The following is a 23,259-nucleotide window of genomic DNA, read 5'->3' as shown; positions in this document are numbered from 1 at the left end:
TAAGAAATGTTTCGAGACTGAAATTCCTTCGACGCGGAAGCAACTTTTACGGGGCAGAACGATCGAAATCCCGCCAGTTAATTTCTAAATCGATATTCAAACTACCGTCAGCAAACCATTAGCAACTCGGGCGGTTACCGCAAACGTCGCGGTCGAATCTCGCGTCGACGTAGCTCTTTAAATCGAAATTAAAATTCCGAACCCTCGGAAACGTCGCCGAAGCAGTAGCTTCGAAGCAGAACATTCGAATCGTCTATTTTCGTCGATGATAGTTTTAATTGCTGTCCGAGCGGTCCCGCGACCCTCGAAACTTCAGTGTTGCGTTAATAAGAGAGATTTCGCGCATAGATGCCGCTGAATTCGGAAATTCGCGTTCAACAAGTTCTTAAAGGGGATATTCGGTCTCCGCATCCTCCTCCAATTAAATTTTTATCGGTCGACCGAACTACGTAATCCTTTGAGAGCTCCCGGAAGCTGGCGCAGTCCTTCCGAAAAATGGCCGTCCCGGACCGCGCGTCGATATCCTTTAATTCTGAAATTAAAATTCCCGAGTGTCCTCGGGGGACTCGCATAAATGACGCTTCCGGAAGGAACGTTTAAGCTCTGCACCCTGGTCGATTTAATGTTTCAGGAAGCTTTTTACTACTCCAACGGTTTATTTGAACCGATGGTAGACTGTAGTTTACGAGCAGTTTATTTGAACTGATAGCAGACTGCTTTATGCATTCATACTACCGAATGGTTTACGAGAAACAGAACATCGAAATGTCTCCATTAGGATTGAAGATAGAAGAGGAAAGCTGTACTGTTCGAAGAGACAAATACGATGACATAAAAAATATTCTGACTGTTGTTGTCTTTAAGGTCTTTTCATCTTATATTTCTAACTTCATAGTGTGGTAGATGCAATCAAGACGAGTTCAACGATGTGGTATACCATGACCTTCAAATGTGCTTGGACTCGTAAATAGGTAACTACTCCGTTCGATCATCGATAATTTCGTTTGTCTATCTATTTATGTATGCGTAACCTAGTCTGTTATTGTCATCTAATTATTGTGGTAGTGTGCCAGTTAAGCAATAATGAATTTACTGAAACAGACAAAAGTTGTTCCTTTCAATGAGGACAAAAATGTTTTTAATAAGGATAAAAAAAAATTGAATACAACTTCATGGAAGCGACCAAGTTTCCATCCGATTTCATGAATCCCCACCTCTTGTTGTCTGAATGTTGAAATTGCTTCATGCTCTCTTTCATTAAGCTAACTACCGCGAGTCCATTATTCAAATGAACTAATTAATGAAAATCCCAAAAGTATGTTAAAAATGAGAACGGTGCTACAGTTTTGCACCGACATCAAAATGTTTCTCGCTTTCGTCTCGATGTCAATACAGACTACTTCAATATTTTTTATATGCGAAGTTCGTTGTCTATATTTGGTCTTCCGGAATTGTTCCGCGGTGCATTAATGAATCGCGAAGTGAATTCGTTCGAGCTCGCGGCGTTCACGCGCGCAGGTGTATGCACACGCGTTTCGTCGAACACCGAGCCGTTCGTTAGAAGTTGGACGCGACCTCAAGGTCTGTCACGTCGCACGGGAAACAAGGGACGCGGGAAAGCCGAAGGAAAAGCGATAGACGGGACAAATGGCGTCGCGGCGGAACGTCGAGATTAGACTCGGCAGTGGCGGAGGTGTAACTTTGAAGCGCCGTACCGCGTCGCGCCGCGCCGCGCCGCGCCGGCTCGCGTGTGCCACGGGTTCATTGCGAAGAATGCTGCGAGAAGGGGTGGCAAAAAGAAAGATGAAAGAAAGAAAGGGAGAACCAGTCCCGGAGTCTTTTTCGCGTTTTAAAGTGCGCTGCAGTTAAATCCGGCGCAAATTAGCAAGGGAGTCGTCGCGGCACTTGCTATTGTTAATTGGCAGCGGCCAGAGGGAGTCGGGATACCGGTGGACGATAAAGAAACAAAAGGGAGGAAAGAAAGGGTCTAGAGACAGAGTGTGAAGGAAAGAGAGAGGAGGGTAGAGAGAGAGAGGGGGGGGGAGACGAGGCCTGGAAAGGTAGTAGAAGGGGCGCATCGATAGAGAAAAAGGGTCTGTCGGAGGAAAACGATGGCGGTCTGACGAGACTCGCCGGGCAGAGAAGGAAATGATGTAAGCCGGGAAAAAGTTAACGGAGCGGCAGAAACAAAAAGATGACGACCGGTAAAAAGCTGCGGGGGTTACGCTGCTACGGATAAATGGCAGGAAAAAGCGCGAAGGAAACGACAGGGACACAGGGAACGCGGAAAAACCCGCGGGAAACCGTCGGAAAAACCACCTGGAAGAAGCGGCCACGGAGAAACGGAAAAATGGAGGTCGCGGCTTAATGATCTATCGGGTTAATTGTTAAGTTTTCCATTTCTTGACGCGGTAACGACTACTTCGGAAGATTAATCGAGCAAAAGTGCACTGCTCTCTTTTGAGCGTTCGTGTCTTACATGCGACAAACTTTGATAAGTTTCAAAAGAGCAAATGAAGTTAGCTCAGTGGACGAAATTGCAAGAAATTCGGAAAACTGCCAAGACGAGACAAAACCATTTATTTGCGTCAGCTAGCTCTCTAAAATGAACGAATAATACAACGAATTTATTGGACTTGAATTTGTTTTCTAAATAATTTTAAGTGACTGACATTGTTTACATCGATTAATAAATCATTATTATTACAATGCAGTAAATATGTATTTCAAACGTGAAAGTGGTTTTCTGAAATTTTACTTGATGCAAATGAATGAGTGGCTACCGAATAAAAATGATGGCTGCCATTGATTTGGCTCTGCGGATGTTTAGATACAGCATCCACGAACTATGTGAAAGATTTGAGATGCGTTCAAAAGTTGTGCGATACACACAAAATTGCAAAAATTTTACTGTCTGTCAAAGCGGGAATAAACTTAAAAAGAGGGGAAAATTTAGTAATATTTTATGATAGAGGAAGAAAGGAGGAAGATGAAGACAAAAGTGCCTAAAGTCCACAGATACTATACATTCTAAATATGTAAGTACTAAACCAGTTGTTTTACGGATCGGCAGAGTTAATACAGTTTTCGTGTGCGTTCCGCTCGCTTAAACAGGTTATGGTTATGCAAGCGGAGAGTATTTATAACAGTTATAATGGCCGCTGCTGAGTAAACCACGAATATCAGCAGTGGCAACATCCGCGAGTTTGTTAATTAAGCAGAGTGAAAAGATCTTCGCCGAATTTGCATGTCAGAGAGGAAGCTCTCGTCTGAAAGAGGCCCGGGCAGGATTCATCGCCGACTGTGCATCAACATTATTTTATTTTGTCGACGAACACAATCTGGCTGAAAGCAGCCCCGCGGCCCTCTACATTCGTCCGCGATAAGCCCGTATATGAAAGCTACAAATCATATTTCCGCCTCATTTTTCGTATTCGTGTCGAGTATACTTCTTAAAGTTTAAGCCTTTGTGCCTTCCACGGTCGTTCAAAGAGCCGAGCCTCGGTTCAGGGTAAACGTTTACCGGCGCAACACGACCGCCCGACGATTTCAACGAAAGTTCCGAGCCTTTAATGCGAGTGTAGAACCTATTTAGAATCTCTTTTCGTCGATTCCGGCGACATCGTTTCCACGTGTAACCGCTTCTTTCACTGTATCTCTTTCAATCGGCTTCCTAGCTCAATCGCAATTATTTCGCATTAATAACTTTATGCATTTATCACGTTGAGAATCCGCAAAATACAAGACTCAATAGTATTTAAGGCTGCTTCCGGTCACTTTTTACCTGCAAATGTCATTATGGAAATTAAAATTTGCGAATGTACGATTTTTAATATTTATGCATACAGAATATCTTACAGTATCTTCGGCTAAAATACCGTTCTAAGAAGTTCAAGCTAAATCTTGACCCTTACTGAATTTATATCTTCTGTTAATCGTTTCAATAAGTTGCACAAACGTGTCATAAATGCATAAAATCCACAGTATACAGACAGATATTACTGACAAAGGAAGTTACTCAATAGTTTTAAAGATATAAACAATTAAACTTTCACACCTTATTGATATACCATGATTTGCAACACAATTTTTCGAAGTTTCATTCGTGGCGTAAGCAAGTTGCGTGATTCACTCGTAAAGTCCCAAGCTGAAGCCCCATCGATGGAACGTGTTTCTTCACTTCCTTCTAGTTTGTACTACCTTTTATGTCTACTACAATTTTATTTTGGTACTAATGTACATGATGCGGGACGATATGCATCTTACACGCAATCAAAAGATAAAAAGTCTCGACACCATGAACACATTATAAATGCTTGTTTATTGCACTGGCATTTTTTATCTTTTATATCTTCAGAGAAGGCAGCTCGACGTTTAAAAATATTTCTCGTAGTGTCGAGATTTTTTATGTTTTGATTGCATGTACGATGCAATGCGATCATCCCGCATCATATACATTAGTACCAAAATAAAATTGTAACGGACATCAAAGAAAATACAAATTAAAAGGAAGTGAAAAAAAAACACGTTTCATCGATGGGGATCGAACCTGGGAGTGTTGCGCAACTGAATCACGCAACTTGCTTACGCCGCTAACGAAACTTTGAAAAATTGAGTTGCAAATCATGGTATATCAATAAGGTGTGAAAGTTTAATTGTTTATATCTTTACAACTATTGAGTAATTACACCTAATATTTTGCGTACATAATTAGAGATCCATATACCATCGTCTCACAAAAAATTATCAAAATCGAAGTCAGACTTCGGGGTTCAGAATCGGGGTCTTTCCAAAGACTTTAAAAAAATTTTTGGCCACCTGTTGAAGGTAGATAAAAAAATATTCTGGTTGGGTTTTGCAGACACCGAATGAAATAGAATACAATCAACGATCGGACAAAAAGAACGAAAGATTTGCATGTATTTTTGTTTAGGATTTGGGGATTCCAATTTTCGCTCAATTTTTTTGTGCGCACCCATAGGTATTCGTGACTGGGAAAAAGATCGGTGAAGATCTATAGGAATATTCGAAAAACGTTCAAAATTCAATTTACGTGGGCTACCTGCTGCAAATTAAATAGAATGTCGCGTCGACGGATGCAATGAATTCATTCTCGATGTGTACGGGATTTGAAATTTATTGAAAAGTGCCACACCACGTCGAACGAACGTCTCTGGCGAATAGCGGTCTGTGAAAACGAGGTCAGTTCTCGAAGAATTAATATTAAATCATTTGAATTGTTCGAATGGAAACTTTGAACATCGTGGTTTAGAATATCGGGTCGGAGGCATGGTGAGGATCTTAAATTGCATTTATGAAATATGAATATTCCTCGGTATCAATCGAAACGATATACTATTCCGTGGTTATGAATATTGAACTTTCACGAGGAACGCGGCATCCCAACGAATGCGTATCTTGCTTCTGGAAATTATATAACCAATTCTCAATCGTCATACTAAATATTACAAAATTCTGTTCTATATGTTATTTATATTTATTTTATTTTAAATCTTCTACTTATTTCTATTCAACCCTTTGATTACGGCGGACTTTGAGACGTACCAGCCGTACTATACCATAGTAATTCCTTACGTCTCAACGTCTTTTATTCTTACGATCGATTATCGATTATTCTTACGTCGAAGTATGGGCGATAAAATATTTCAAGCTCCTACAGTATTATAGGAGCAATTTTTTTAAGCGCCTATAGGCGCCTACAGTATCACAAGCGCAACTTTACTAAGCGCCTTTAGGCGCAAACAGTAGTCAAGGGGTTAAGTAGATTTAGAATTTAATTCCTAACATTAAAACTTGGATTTTTGGCATTTACTCGTCACAATCTACAGGATTATATTAAAAAAAGTTAAAAATTTCTGGGTTTCCAAGGCGAAGTTTAACTTTCTATTTTAAATTTTCCACTTGGCTGTACTTTCGAAAACCTCCATGCTCCGAATTGGCTGAAATTTTCGAATTAGGTTCTTTTTTCACAAAAGTGATGATTGCAAGAAGCATTTCTGGTGACTCGAAAAACAACTTTTTCTCATTCGAATATCACTTCCTATGTTATCGATACAGTCGTCCCATTATCGGAGAGCAATAGTAGGGGTAGCGACTCGAATGTTGACAGTTTGTGAGCAAGCGGTTGCTCCAGGCCAGTTATAGACATATATATATATGCTAAAAACCTAATCCAAGCTTGTAACTTCGGTCATTGTAATTATTGTCACCTCGGAGTTGTTTTATATTTCACTTTTGCATCGTAAGCGCAGTAATTTTTTATTTTAAAAAATTCGTCCATTATACTATGCTGTGTCGGTAAGGTAGGAAATGATATTAAAATGGTAAAAACAATTTTGGAATTGCCGGAAATCTTTCTCGCAAACATTATTTCTATACAAAATGGAGCTATTTGCAAAAATTCGATAATTTATTAGCCCCTTCCACTTACTCAATTCCATTCTAAATCGTCCACACGTAAAATTCTATTCTGAATTTTCTACTTATTTTTAAAATACTGTTCCACTATCATCACCTACATTTCCAATAAAGGTAAAATGGAATTTTCCAGTTTTCAACGTATTCAATCTTGAGCAATTGGCAATCGTTTACGGGTTTTCAATGCTAATAGAAATTTTAGTAGGATGACTGGAAATTGTTATTTAATGCAATATCGACCAGTCTACCATCATCATCAAAAGTGGCTGGCGTGTAGGTCGCTAAAAATAAATCATGTCGCCCGTTAGATCCGTCTTTATCGTTTTTTAAGTATAACGGTAACAGGCGGGGCCATATTTCTCCCATTATTGTCGATTAAATGGAATTAAAATGTGCGATGGTGCAGGAGCTCAGGTTTTCACCGAGCCCTGCTATACAAATTGCAAACTCGCCGCGACGCCGGCGAAGAGAAGCTCATTTTTCCCCGAAAGAAACAGATTTTCGCGCAGATTTAATCCGCAGAAGCCTGGGAATGAGCCTAACGAGATCATTAACGATGAATAGCGGTTACATTTCTTTCCCTTATTTTTATTACCTCGCCAAGCGAAAGCGTCGTTCTTTTGATACTAATTACTTCGCGACGAGCAATTTCGTTGGTTTATTCAATAAATATTTTGCTGGTCGTGTTTCGCTACCGTATCGTCGAACGTTGCACTTTCTTGTGCACTGTTTGGAACCCGCAGTTCCAATCCGGTCTCAACTTTCTGTTTCAGCTTTAATCAGTTAGCTGTTGCGACCTCTTTGAAAAATGTGTACCTAAGTTGCGTCGCAAAAATTAACCGCTGTTTGAATTATAGCTGTTTTGACGAGTATACTCGTCACGACACAAAATATTGCCATTTCTTCATGACGAGTATACTCGTCAAACACAGGTGACTGGTTAAACGATAACGGACGTGTCTGTGCTAATTTGAAGTTCTTGTACACCAACTTGCTACGATTTTTTGTCAGAGAAACTTCTGTGTTATTGTTGTAAACAATGTAAGCGCGGCTTCTTGAGATCTTCTCTTTGAGCGATACCGAACTGTAGACGGCGCACGTGGCGCGGTCCCGGCGTTTTTGACTATGTGCCGCACCGGCGAGTCGAGATGCGACAGTCGTTTGGAAACCACCGTATAGTCCTCGTGCATATTGTATAGTGTTGGAAATATATATTCTGTAAGAAAGTACAAGAAAGATAGATAACGCGATATCGTTAACTTAAGTAAATGTGGGCGTATTACAAAATTCTATGAATCTTTATTCACGACAACCGTACACGACGACAGTCAGAATCAGAATGCCCTGCTGTCCCAAAAATCCTCAGCCGTGAGAACGCCTTCGACAGTATGCCTCCTTGTTTATGACACCCCCAAGCTAAAGGACTTTCCCTTGTGGAAGGGCAACGCGCTGACAAAAACCACATGGCCTGCCTCGACCGTTTGCTTACTTCGATTTTTCTAACAATTCTATTCAAGCCATTAGAACGCCATCGCGTCTATCACGGAATCGTTTCTATCACGGAATAATCACCTGCCCCTGCACGCTGCTACAATTCCCACTAGCAGTATAACTAACAGTTATCAACCTATTAACCAAGTGACTTTTTATCAAATAATATTGATTTTATCGCTTTTAATGCGAATGGAGTACAGTTTATGTCTATATGGATAGGATAGTTCAATAAAGTGAAAGAGTGAATGTTTGGATTGAGAAGAGATTGAAACGTTCCTTTAAAAATTTATTTAAGAAAGTGAAAATTACAAGGTACAAGAAACACAAAAAATAAACGACTGTACTGACATTTAAGATTATTTTCGTATTGCAATCGAGAGATCGAAGTAAATAAAAGAAGTAAACAATTTAATCTTAATTTTTGTTAATTACTTTCTTTTGTGTAAGATTCGAATATTTTCATGGCCTCACTTCAATTACGGTATCGATAGTTTCAGTTATTTGAATCGCAACAATGGCTCAATTCGACAATTTTGTCAATTTGACAAATAACAACGCTGTCAGCGCGAAGATTTCAGCTACCCACGGAAAATTCACGTTGTCAACGGACGCACTGGTACGACATATTATCGATGTACTTTATCAGGAGCAACGTATACCAGTTTCATCACCGGTTATGCAATTAATTGGATATTCCGTCACACAGAAGATTGCAATCCGGTATAGGCCGATGCTTCATCAATACATACTCGCAGTAGCGTAAGCGCAGGAATGACAATTGAATTACGCGATAAATAACTTTAAATTATATATTTCATATAATAAAGCTCATTTTCACGACATAAAATGTGTAGTTAACTTTATGATTTTACTGTTCAGCTTGGCATTAAAATTAGTTTAACAAATTAATATCGTTGTATGTTCGGAATTGTCTTCAATTTTTCAGAAACTCTAATTGTAAATTGTGTATTTCCCACCTCTGTTTGAATAAACCACAATTAAATGTCGTGTGTTTACTTATGAAATAAAATTATAATTCGTTTGTCTTCTATATTCTTCTGAGTACATATGCTCTACATTAACGTGCAATTCTCGCACTTTTTGCAAAAAGTAACCGTCGAAAAAAATTAAAACAAAAAAGTTTTATACTAGGAAAGAGTAGGAAAGAGGAATGTTCTTCAAAATACTACTTAAACTAATTATGAACTTATTTTTTAATTGAAACTTTCGTCGACAAAACAGCATTATGAGACCACTTATCACTTGAAGAAGTAGTAAAGGTTTGCCTTTGGTCAGACACGCGTATTACATTGCCAACAACATCGTCGATAACTATAATCAATTACCATTTTCACAAACTGTTCTATTAAAATTAAAATAAGGGATATATTAAAAAATTATGGATGTATTAACAAACACATGATTAATAATCTACTTTCCATTTTTATGAATAGATAGCGGATCTTAATGCAATTTTTAACAAATACGAATAAAAACCAGTCAAATAAAAAGGGTAAAAAAGACTATTTTATCGACACTAAAAAACAAAAGCTGTTTTAGTTGCTAGAAAAAGGAGGAACTTTTGTTAGTATGCATTTATTGAAATAAACTTTGACCATATTTTATAAAAATGTCAAATCAATAAAATGCTCCCACAGAAAATATCAATTAACATTCGATAACTAACTTTCCGTGAAAATAGCAAATGGTACAATTTTATGGTACGAAATGTTTCAATTAAGAAATTCGGCACCAATTATAACCATTTCGTTACGTGTATTCTATCTCTTCGTAAGGCCAAATATATTTATCGTTCGATAAAAACCATTCGGTTATATTCGCGTTTTCAAATTGGCATCATCATTTTCGCGTAGGATAGCTCCGTTATCTCGGGTTAATAACGGGATACTCGTTTATTAAATCGTATGAATTACCGTAATTCGAACGTGTAAAACGAGACCTAATTTATCACGGTGGACCATTAATGCGCAAATGGTTAATCTGCATGGGTACTTCGCGACACACTTTGCAGATGATACGCAACGATACATTGCGATACACACACACGTGCACAAAAAAGAACGAGCATGAATAATGGAATGTACGTGGTTTCCGTTCCAATTTCCATTTCCAATTCCGTTCCCCGATTTTTTCACAATGTGTGCACCCGACCATAGCTCCAAATTAATTGAAACACGTAATAAAACAGGCAGCAGTACCCGCGACGCGGTGCTTAAAATCGATCCCGTTAACTGCTCCCACGCATAAATGCACCGTGATGCTTCATCGACGATCAATCCTACAACTATTTTGCCGAAAGGGGAAAGTGTCGCATACTGTGTCCGCGAAAAGCTGTTTCTTCGACGACTCGTAATCCCACTGCGAATTACGCGGCGAATGCACAATTCAAATTTATACAAACATGTACAAATTCCCTAAACAATATATATTGTACATGTTTAAATATTGTATATACTTGTATACATACTGTTGAGCGATGCCGCGACGTTCGTTTCGCGTTGCTCGTGTTCGTTTTCGAATTAACGAAAAGCTGAACTCATTGAAATGAAATAGAGGCGTTGTTGGTTTTACAAGTTTAATTCACTTCAAGGAAACTTGATTGCAGACCTTGCCGTTTCGATTCTTCGCGCTTTACAGATTGATACGGCGTTACAAACGGTATTACAAGCGTTACACAGCGACAGCCCGGTGTTAGAGTTACGATGATGACGATACGATGTTGACGACACGATGTTGTTCGGTATGAAGTTTTTGATTGCGCGGTGATGTTGGTAAGAAGCTCTCGGTGTTAAAGATACGACGTTGACGTTACTATTTCTGTTGTTGATATGACGCGCTGAGTAGTGCTTGGCTGTGCTTATATATACAGTGACTCAAACAATTGATCAAATGTTTAATTTTGTTTCAATTTCATATTTAATTGAACACATGTTACTAAGATGTGTAACAAAATATTTTATTATAATACATACATAGTTTTCGTAGTTCGTATAATACAGAATCAACTTAAATATGTTACACTTTTTAAACAAAATTAAATGAAATTAACAAATTATGTAATGATCAAATTTTTGAGTTTGAAAAAATGAAATATTAGTACTTCGTATACCCTCCTTTCGCTTTCAGTACGGCTTCTATGCGTCTTGGCATACTATCTACTAAACTTTTACACTGTTCAGCCTTAATATTTTCCCAGCGGTTTTAACTTCTGACCATAATTCAATAATACTTCTTGAATTGTGATCGAAGTTGGCAACTGTTCTTTTTAGTAAACCCCATAAGTGTTCTATTCGGTTCAGATCGGGAGACTGTGGGGGCCAGTCTAAAACAGTAAAACCATGAGCTGTTAACCATTCTTTGGTGATATTTGCCTTGTGTTTAGGGTCGTTATCGTGCTGAAAAATGACTTCTTCTGCGTTCTTATTCCATTTTGCCAAACTTCCAATTAAACTTTTCTGCAGGATGGATGTATATGATGTTGCAGTCACTCGACCTTCAATTTTTTCAACGCATCCGATGCCCTCACTGGTCATACAACCCCAAACCATGATATGACCTCCTCCAAATTTCAGTGTTGGATGAACGTGATGCGACCGTACTTATTCTTTATTTCCTCGCCATGTCCATTCGCGTCCATCGCACCCAAAACGATTAATTTTCGTCTCGTCTGACCATATTACTCGTGCCCAATCGAGATCTGTATAATTTTTATATTTTTCGGCAAACTGCAGTCGAAGCTTCTTGTGCCGCTTTGTAAGAAGAGGTTTCTTTATTTCTGCACGTCCTCTTAAATTCACTTCTCGCAGTGCATTACGCACTGTTTCAGCGCTTACGTTAATATTATGGTGTCTGACTAAATTTTTTTGCATCTGTACAGCATTATCAACGCTACCATTACGGATTGATCGTATGATTAATCGCTTTGTGGTCGTGGATAACTTTGATTTTCGTCCTGCTTTATTTTTTAGTATGTTTTCTTTTGAAGTTTTACGTACTGAAGACACAGTACCAACAGAGCACAGTACCTTCTTAGAAATCTCGCGATGAGAAAGCCCAGATATTAATAGTTTTTTAATTTCTGATATTTTACTTTGTTACGAGCCAGGGCTGCGAGCAACGCGAGAGGCCGGCGAGGGGTTGTTACCCCAGGAATATGGTTTCAATTTGTTAGTTAAGTACGCGGACGCACCCAATGCGAGATCGAGGAGCCGCTAGGATAGTTGACGTCGAGGACGCACCTGATGCGAAATCAGGGAACCTCTGGGAGGTTGGAGTCAAACGCAGACGCACCCGATGCGAAACCGAGGAGCTACTAGGAGGATGAAACTTCGTGAACGCACCCAATGCGGAATCGGGGAGTCACTAGGAGAGACACGCGGCGAACCCGATTTAAAGGAAGGTGGATAAACCACAGACGCACCTGATGCGAGACCAGGGAGCTGCTAGGATACGGAAGAACCCAATGCGAAATCAGGGTTCCGCTAGGATGGTATAATTTTCGTGGACGCACCCAATGCGAAACCGGGGAGCCACTAGGTTGGAGAAATCTTCGTTGAATTGAATCTAAGATTAGTCAGCCTCGTAACTTATATATAATTTAATGGATACAGTCCGAGCGGTAAGATTGTATCCTGTGGGAACGTTCAATTATTAGATTAGGATATCAGGCAATAATTAAAGGTTGTAGATTACGCGAGTTAACAAACAAGACAAATATATTCTGATTTGGAATAGTTACAAGTGTGATTGTTTGTGTCGCGAGTGGATGTAGTAAGTGTACAATTAGAGAAATTGTTACCTAATGATGCACGGTGTTGACGCACTGGCAATGCGGGGTTAGATAGCGATTGTTGAATGCCAAATAGAATATATACCGAACTGACGGAATCTATAAGGTTACGAATTGATTCGAAAGGGACTTTAACCCGATCTCACTAGACTTGACGCGACGTGACTGCACGAGTACTGAACCGCGTCTGAATCTTGACTGAACCGCTTCTCGACTGAACCAAAGAGGATGAAAATGCATGGGTTTTTATACCCTAAAAATGAGACGGGAATGTATCTGTTTTATTTTACGGTCGCATACTCGTATTTGTCGTTTCTAGTGAGTTTAAGGTTTGCAGCTGGATCTTTGTTTATAGGGGTAAAACGAAGGGTTAGCCAGGATGTTTCCTATCAAAGACTATCTTGGCAAAACATTCCAGAAGGGGATGTTTTGAAGATTTCCATATTAGGAAATCGTACGGTGCTGTTACTGAATCATGCTTCGTGCCAGCTGCGTCCAGCCGGAGTACAATCATTAGACAAGGGGCCTGTTGGGACGCTTTTCGTTCTCAGAAAAGAGATTAGAACTTCTAATCGAAATGAACGTGGAGACACGTCTCTATACGTAACAACTTGCTTTTATTGGTCTCATTATAAAATATGACTAAAAATATTTTTTGTATTAATTATTTCATCACAAACGTATTCTCGAATGTTTAAATGTAACGTTATGAGTCACCAGTAATTATATTTGTGCTAAGGAATGATAAAATATAAGAATTTTTCACAATTGAACTTAACACAAATAACTGATCGAATAATGCACAGAACATACAAATTCGTAAAACACGTCCGCTTTGTACGATTACAGGGCTTAAAATGTCGTGAAGTACCGACGCAATGTTTACATTTTTCGTAAATACATCAACAGTCTTAAACAAGATTCTGAGAAAGGTGTACTGTGACTTGTTTTCGTTTTGTTCGAACATTTGATGAATTGTTTGAGTCACTGTACATCCGCTACGATTCCCTCCCTTCGTCATTTTTGGGAGGAGTTTTCGAAGTGGCCTAGGAGCTGTCATTGGCGGAATTGAATTTGGAAGATGACCGTAGCAGACAATAAAACAAGGAAGCGCTTCGGACCTGGCAAGATATAGTGAAGTTAAAAACGCGATGAATAGGATGGCGCGGGCTGGCAAACAGATGGCCCGGGAACGAAATCTGTAGTTAAAAATCGGACGCTAAATAGTTATGCCCATGGCTTCGAGGATATATTGTAACTATGTCATAAATGGCAATTTATTTGGATTCGCAAGGGTTGTAAACGGACCCGTCTCGGTAGTGCTGTAAAAACCGTTTTTTCGGTAGGCACGTGGCGGACAGAAGGCTCGCCTAGGCCATTGTTTAAGAAGGCGAGGGTGCAGGTATGCTCACGGACGGTCTGAAAACCGTTAAGCGATTGGATGGTGGGGAACGCGTCGCAACGCATACTGTATATAACAATATGTATAGTTCGATAACAGAAGATACGATTAGAATTCGTTCTAACTGAAAGTAGTATTTGAGACTATGTGTAACAAGAGTTACATATTATTCATCACATATTATGTTTAAATATGTTCTTACATTCTTAATATATTCTACATAGCATTCTTGAATATACAGGGTGTCCCAAAAATTTTGTACTTCCTTGAAAGGGGTGATTCCTGAGATCATTTGAAGTAACTTTTTCCTTTGCGAGAATGCTCTCCGCGGCATTGTTAAGGAGTTATTAGCATAAAACGCAGACCAATCGGAGCGCGGCTACAGCAGGCAGATTCCGTCCCGACGACGTGTCCCTTTGCGCGTGGCGTTGACATTGGCCAAGCCGAAACTCGTCGGCTGTAGCCGCGTTCCGATTGGTCCGTCTTTTTCGCCAATAACTCCTTAACAAAGCCGTGGAGACCATTCTCGCAAAAGAAAAAGTTACTTCACATCGCGTCAGAAATCACCCCTTTCAAGGAAGTACCTACATCATTTTTGGGACACCCTGTACACACATTCTTAAATATATTAGGACCTTGAATAAGTTCTCGCTGTTTCTTCAAAAATGGCAGTAGCAGTACCCCGTTCGTGGAATTTCGAATGGTAACACACATGCAAGGCAGTAGTGTATCTAACCTTAAATTTCAGTGTATGGTAGTTCACTTTAGTGTAAACAAAGTAATTTTTTCTTAGTTCTGAAAATGTCTACTTTTGTGCCAAATAAAGTGTATTTGCGGGGAATTTTATTGCACTACTTTATTCAAAAGAAATCTGCAGCTGAAGCACATAGAATTCTTGTTGAGACTTATGGTGACAATGCTTTGTCGGATACGACATGCAGAGACTGGTTTTGACGCTTCAAAAATAATGATTTTGAACTTGAGGATAAAGAACGTTTTGGCGCATCGAAAAAATTTGAAGACGAAAAGTTGGAGGAATTACTCGATCAAGACCGATGTCAGACGCTAGCAGAACTTGGAAAAACATTACAAGTAGATGAGTCAACTGTTTCATAACGTTTAAAAGTTTTAGGAATGATCCAGAAGCAAGGACATTGGGTAAAAGCTTTTATTTTGTAAAAGAAACAGCGAGAACTTATTCAAGGTCCTAATATTTTAATATACACAATTTTTAAATATATTTTAGTATCTACATTACTATATATATTTCAACACACACATTTTTAAATATATTCATCAGTAGACTGCGGATTTTGTGCATTTATGACAGAAATGAGTAGGCGCAATTTAAAATAGGAAAAACATCGCAAGAATTTAGGAGTTTCAGTGCACTATTTTTAACCTTCTAAAATCGTTAAAGAAAGAAATCACTTTTTATTTAACTTGTGCTTTTAGCAATTGATGCAGACAATTTTTATTTTGCATAAAGATCTGCATTCTATTTGTCACATATCAATATAATCTTAAATATGTCGAAAATGGTTAAAAGGATTGGTTCCAAACGAAGTTATCCTGCCGGTAAAGTGATGCAAGGAAGGCATGTTAAACATGTTGAAAATACTATATGAAAACGATGAACTCCGCCGGAGCACAGTACCTACAGTAAGGAGCAAAACTGAGTCCACACTATTTGAAACAACATAACTTTTTAAAAATTAGTTCAAATGACTTGAATGTTATTGAGAAGTTAGAAGGATTAGTTTATCAGACGAAGTGTAAAAAATTTTTGAAAAAAATTTGAATTGGTCGGAATCGCAAAAGAAATAGTAAAAATTGGATTGTTCAGCTTTTTTATCTGAGCCGGTATTGAAAATTTAAAGAACGTGTTTGATTCGCTCGAATAAATTATATCCATGCTGAAAATTTCATCGATATTGGTTAATTCGTTTACGAGTTATAAACGATTAAAAGTGGGAAAAATGCCATTTTTTCACGATTTTCGACTTAAAATCGCACTTTTAATCGTTTGTAACTCGTAAACGAATTAACCAATATCGATGAAATTTTCAGCATGGATATAATTTATTCGAACGAATCAAACACATTCTTTAAATTTTCAATACAGGCTCAGATAAAAAAGCCGAAAAAACCAACTTGTACTATTTCTTTTGCGATTCCGACCAATTCAAATTTTTTTCAAAAATTCTTTACACCTCGTCTAATAAACTAATCCTTCTAACTTCTCAATAACATTCAAGTCATTTGATCTAATTTTAAAAAAGTTATGTTGTTTCAAATAGTGTGGACTCAGTTTTGCTCCTTACTGTACATCCAATTTCGAAGAAATTTAGGTCCTCTAATTAAAATTGGATACCCTGCATAAACGAGGCCCGTAATGAGTACTCTGTTTAGTTTACCACGGAGGCATCTTAATTGGCTGATCCCGTCGCAGCTTTATCCACCGGGCGCGACGGTTATCTCGTTTTTATTTCTGCGGCGTATTTGTTAACCAGACCGTTTTCACGCTGCCTGACGTAAACAGCGAGATATGATCACTGTTTCGCGATACTTTATTATTTAATCGAGCCCGTTAATTGCCAGCTTACAAGCCTCGCCATTAATCATCGCGTTACTTTTAGCCCCGTTAACCACCCCCTTCCCCAATTACAATAACCGTTCGTTATTTTCGGCGCAATATTCAATGTATTAGTTACCGCTCACAAATCGGAAAACGAGCCGCCATTAACCGTCCTAAAGGGAAACGCGGGAATTTTATGGTCCCGCCTCTCGTGAATCCGATCCGCTACCTATACAATAAATGAGTAACAAATTACCCGTTGAACATCGAATAACAGTCAGTCAGGTTCTCTAACGAGTATGAACGTGTCGGTAAATATTTGCGAGATTCGAGTGGAATTTCAATATTTAGACGTCGCTTCGCTTGCCTCGTGCCGGCGAGGATATACATACGTACACAAGGCTGCTCGCGAAAAACGAAAAACCCCGAATATTCGGAGAGAAAGATGGTTCGTCCGAGCAAAATCTAAAATTATTCGATGCTCGCAAAAGATCGTACCCGATTTGCAGACGAGACCTTGTTTTACACTAGAATTACCGAGCCTTAAACGAGACTAATGTATGCAGCCGCTCAACATGCCTATTAGCGGACAAGGTCGCCCGTCGATGCCCGTGGGCACATAGTCGCCAGATGAGGGGAGGGAGCGCGAATCGAGGGGAAAGAGTTACCCACTCTCTGCCAGTACCGGGTTAGTCACGTGACATTGTGACACAGACACGACAGTCTGAAAATCAGGAATTAGTCTTGATCTGGCGACTATGGCTACGGGCAATGCTACGGGTAACTGACTTTGCGGAGTGGGGGTAGGCCATAGCACAGTCGTTGCTAGCCACGTAGTTGTGACAATGCGTGTGACAAACGCATGCAGCCTTGCCCGCAGGAGCGTGGCTTCGTGCCGGCCTTCATGCCCTGGGGAAGAAAATCGATGCCCGTACGGGCAGACACTGAACAGCTCTGGTATAGACTGTGGATCTTTATGCAAATTGCTATTTTCACAAGCCAGAGTAAAGTATGTTTTGCTGACTGGAAAGTGCCTTATGGTAAAAATAAGATAAGAATACAATTAATTTTCCTAATACCATTAAATTTAAAATGCTAATATCCACAGTCTACTGATGTATATTTCTTTCTAATAATAACAGGATTGAATTTATTCAGATTTCATAAGATTTTTATGGTAACGTGTACGTGAATAAAGAAGTCAGAAATTACAAGGGGGTCGTATCGCTTCCTTCCTCTACCTAGAGCCGCGGCGCGGCGGCGTGCTGATTCGATCCAATTACCGTAATTACCGGTCACCGGTGATTATCGCGTGACGTATTAGTTCTCGCCTAACTAAGGGATCTTTAAAGACCACTGTCATTCTCCCGAACTTTTAACGATCTGTGCCAGGTTAAGTTCTCTGAGAGGTTTCGCTGGATAGGTGGTGGTCTTTACGAAGTTTTAAAGTGCCGTTAACGAGGAAGGGATACGAGCGTTCCGACACGGCAAATAAAAGTCACTATGCGATTCAGCAGTGGTAATTGTAATCCGTTTACCCGGGGAATCGCGATTGTTCGAGGAAATCACAGCGTCTCGACGACGCGACACCGACGCGCGAACATAACGGCCCGGTCGTCGATAATAATCTCGCCAGGGTTAACTTATAAGCGGATTTCTCGATAACGGGATCTATAACGTGACGCTTAAGCGACCGTGCATCGCAGTCATGAAAGTTCCATTGGCTCGGTTCATCGTTGCTCCTTACGTCACATTCGCCACCGAATTATTCGGTAGAATTGTGGCGAACCGCGCTGCTCGATTATTCAGTTTTATGATCGGCCCGATACCGTCAGCCATTTCGCGACCGCGCCCGTGTCGGTATTTAACCCTTCGCGGTCCAAAGTTATTTCTCTCTTCCATTTCAAAACTTGCTACAACATCCTATGAGCCGTTTAACGTGAAAATGTTTAGTGCCAATCAAAACAGTTAATCATTGGATAATGAGGACTTCAATAAAAGTTCCATAAAGCACAATATTAAAATCACTTTGCAATTACTGTGATCAATGACGACTAAACCCTCAAAATTTGATGTTAAACCAAACAGGCAAATATTGACTTACACCAATTTTGCATTAACCCCTCAGATCTGACATCAGTTTGTGTCGAGTTTTAAGAAAAATTTAAAGGCAACACATTTCAAGAAGTACTGATGTCGTTTTTAGTCCATTCATAAAATAGTTATTCTGATTGAAAGTGTATGCCATCAATTAATGCGATCAATCCTTGGCTGAAGTCAGGGGTGTGCGAGTACTCGATTTATTCGAGTATTCGAATTTCAAGTCGAGTAATGATTGGTCTGTCTGATGAGCCGAGTCCAGCGTTTGAATTTCCGAGCTACTTGAAAGCGACGAACTGTTTGAAAAAATGCGAACTACTCGAAAAAATCAAACGACTAAAATATTCGAGCCCTCGTAAAACTTCGATATACTTGAAAATGAATTTTCAGCTCGAAATTTTTCGAATTACTCGAATATATTCGAACAGATCTTTTACTTTCGAGTTACTCGTAAAGATTTGAATTGCTCGAGTTACTCGAATATTCATCTATTTACTACCAAATACTAATCTAACTGTAAGGAAGAAAAATATGACGCTAATTTAATGTTTCTGCTTTATTTTCATATTTTCATGAAGAAAACATATTTCTTCTACGTTTTTTAAACAATATTTTTATTTGATCCCCTTAATTAAAGAAGAATACAAAACTAGTGCTTATTGTAATACAATACAACGTAATTACGTGATAAATGTTAGATAGTTTGATTTATCATTTACATGCTCTGTCACAGTCCGTGATTTATAGAGCCTCTGTGATTGTTCTCAATAACAGTGATAAAAATACACATGACGTTTCTGTTGATTCATGAATGTCAGAGATATTTACTGATCAGACAGCCGTAGCTATGATCAGTATTAGAGAAAATCTCATAATGGCAAGTAATAATAAGGATACGGTAGTGGAAAATGAATATATTCGTGAAGTGGAAAGTGATACAGCTGATGAAAGTAATCGGAAATTCAAACGCTCGACTCGGCTCGAGCAATTGAATCGAGTTCAGCTCAGTTCGTAAATTACGGGTACTTCAAAATCAGTCAAATCGGATTGAGCTCAAATTTAGCACATAGCCTCATTTTGCATTATAAACATGTTTCCCAAAAGGATTTTTGGATACTCGAAAAAAAATTTTGTTTCATATTAGTATCTTTTGCTATCTCACCATCGAATTTTGGTTAGGGCTGGGATAGGTTTGGAGGAAGGGGGAGGGGGCGAGTGCAGGGAGAGGGCTCCGTCCTGAAACACGTGTTCCGCCAATTAAAAAGGGCAGAATTTGCTGTAATGACTGTCCAATACAAATGTTTTTCGAGTCGCCAAAAATCCTTTTGAGAAACATGTTTTTAATGCAAAATTAATCTATTTAGGTATTGGGATATGGGTGTATATATAATGAAAACACACTCTTTTATCTGTATACGAAATAGAATTTATATTTCAACAGATTCTCTAATAGCACGTCGTCTGACACGTCTTTACGGTTTGAGAGAAACGTCGCGAATGAAACACGAAAACGAAACAGAGGAGCAACAGTCCAATATGAACAACTGAGGATCGAGGGTCCCATGCCGGGGACAACATACAATGTATATTAACTGCAGATACAATGTATATCAAAAGCCGATTCAAACGATCCTTCCTTCTGAAGAAATAACAGATTCATTTTGTTCTATTTATGAAATAAAATCCAACATTAGGAAATTTCAGCCCAATCGGATTTGACCGATTTTCGGAGCTTTAGCCATATCCTTCTACCAGTATTTTACTAAAATGATAAGCACCAGCTGAATTTCCAACGCAAGTGTACGTCCGCTCCCGTTGTGATGTACCAACGATGTTAATTTTTCGGCGATACCCGATCCGTCAATTTCCACCGCATTCATCCATTCCCCTGCAGTATGCAAACGTTAAATGCACCGGTACGCGGAGCTACCTACGCGTGAAACATCTCCGAAACATTCCGGTATAATTTAGAACCGTGTACTGTTTTATGCGGACAGAAGGAATTGTTCTGACAAATTCTCGTCGTTTGTATTAGTACAGCCTTTTTTACGGTATCATGGGTTTAGTGTAATTGGAACGCGAAAACAGCACGAACTTTGGCAATTTTTGCGGGAGGAGTTTTTTAGCGAGAAATTGCTTCCGAAGATAATAGCCGAATTCCTGCTCTTTGTGTTCAATGAACAATTTTTTTCGATAAATTTTATTGTCTATCCTTGTTAAAATACTACACGACGAGATCAATTCTTTGTAAAATTCACAAAGCCAAAGAATTAGGTACAAAAATAGTGGCCGAAATCCTGCTCTTTGTGTTCGACCAACAATTTTTCTAATAAATTTTCTTTATCGTTATTAAAATATAACTAGATAAATATAACTGGATAAATTGTTCGTAAAATTCACAATATCTCCAATGATTTTATCAAAAGGAAGAAAGAACATTTTTTAAAAATTATAGTTCCCTGTAATAATTATCCTCAGTGTAGTGGAATAATTAGAAACTAATAACTAAGCAATCGATCTGGGTTATAAAATGAGTTTATGCGATTAAAGTCGATAAAATTAACCTCGCACATCGCATCGATTTTAAGACGTTATCAAGACGCACGTTATCAAGATTTTACTTGTATTTTATAGTCCCTATGAACATATTATGAACATCCATGAATCATCGATAACAATCAAGTCCTATGCGGGCAATGAAATTAACAACAACACTTCTTAAAAAATATATACAACAATTTACTTGATAGCTGTGTAATCTTTTTTAGATCTTTATTATCGTTATTCCATCGCGAATTATCTGCACTTACAAGAAAATTGTTCAATACAAAAACACTTCATAAAATGCAACACTTCAAGAGCCTTAACACTAAACTTACCACGGTCAAAATGACCGGTATTATATTTTACAATTATTGAAACTATAAAAATTCACATATGGAAAATAGTGGAATAAATTTGCTTGTCATTTATTATATTGAAAATCATGGACAATCTCAATAAAAGGGTTGCCATTTTTATAAGGCAATATTTACTAGATACTGCTAATGCTTGGTAGGTTTAGTGTTAAGGGAGTATCATAGTATCACAAAATTTTATGAGCATATTTTTAAAGTGCTGTATATTCCATACATGCAAATAGAAATTGATTGTTTGGACCTGTCGCCACAGTCGCCAGATGTGGGGAGGGTGCACGAATTGAAGCAAAAAAGTGTCCCCCTCTCTCTCTCTCACTCTCTCTCTCTCTCTCTCTCTCTCTGTCAGTACCGGAGTATGCACGACAGAGACGAAACGCGTCACGTGACCGGGCCGTGGCAGAAGCATGGGGGAATGACGTGGTAGAAGGGGTACAAGAGTGGGGGAACAAGTCTTGATCTGGTGACTATGCATGTCGCACTGAAACAGTAACTCTGATCAACTCTGTTCATACATATTCACATTTCGGTGACGCATTCATCACCGCTTGTCCGACCTGTTGCAACCTAACTGTAACAAACAGAAGTGATTTAAAAAAAAAGGTAATTTATTCGAATCCAGCTGTGTATCGAAAAGTCGATAACTCGCGATGTTTTTTCTTCGCGACAGTTCGAACAAGTCCGCTCGAACAAAAGCTTCGAAACCTCGGCTGGGCTATTTGTCCAGAAATTGCTTACACGATTTTGCACTCGGATAGTTAATTGCTCCGGTTCTAATCAGCATACGCAAGCGCGTTTTCTCTGTTCGATTGTTCCGGCTACCATGCCGTCTCTGTTCGACGTGTCCACTCTGCTGACCGAGAATCCTCGGAGCCAGCCGATATTTCGAGTCTCGTTAATCCTGATTATCGTCCCTATCGTGTTAATCCCGGCATGGAATTAAATAGGCGAAGCAGCCGCTTTGAGCCCAATTGACTGAACCACGCCACCACGCCGCACCGATACGTTGATCAACTTAAATCCATAGATCGCACAGCGAGGATCGGCGCGGCTGATTACTGACCGCTGATGGATCAATTGTAACGTTAGCCACAGACGGAATTTCGTACCTGGCTTCTGCTTGCCGTAGGGAATTAGTATTCTTTGTTCAACCTGATCAATCGCTAAGTTGCTCCTCCTTTGATCGATCTGAGATGATATTTGAGTAACGCTACACGATCTGAAAGGATCGATTCTGGATGTGTGTGTTCGGTGATAGACAACCTTGTTTCAGTATTATATAGGATGTTCACGTTATTACTAGTCAGCGTTTTTCTTGCAAATAATAAATACTAGAAAAAAATGCGGGAAGATAAAATAATACATGCTGTTTTTTGTAAGCAACGTAACAATAATACTTTTATGTATGCACTATCTTTTTAGAAATGAAGATGACCTTCAACGTTTTTAAATGGAATGCTATAATCATCGCTATTTCGTATTTCGTCAATTGAAAAATATCTTTGTGTTTTCACATAAAAGA

The sequence above is a fragment of the Halictus rubicundus genome, chromosome 15 (assembly GCF_050948215.1).
Source record: "Halictus rubicundus isolate RS-2024b chromosome 15, iyHalRubi1_principal, whole genome shotgun sequence".
NCBI classification, from domain to species: domain Eukaryota; kingdom Metazoa; phylum Arthropoda; class Insecta; order Hymenoptera; family Halictidae; genus Halictus; species Halictus rubicundus.
The sequence above is the reverse complement of the archived record's forward strand: the minus strand, read 5'-3'. Positions refer to the sequence as shown.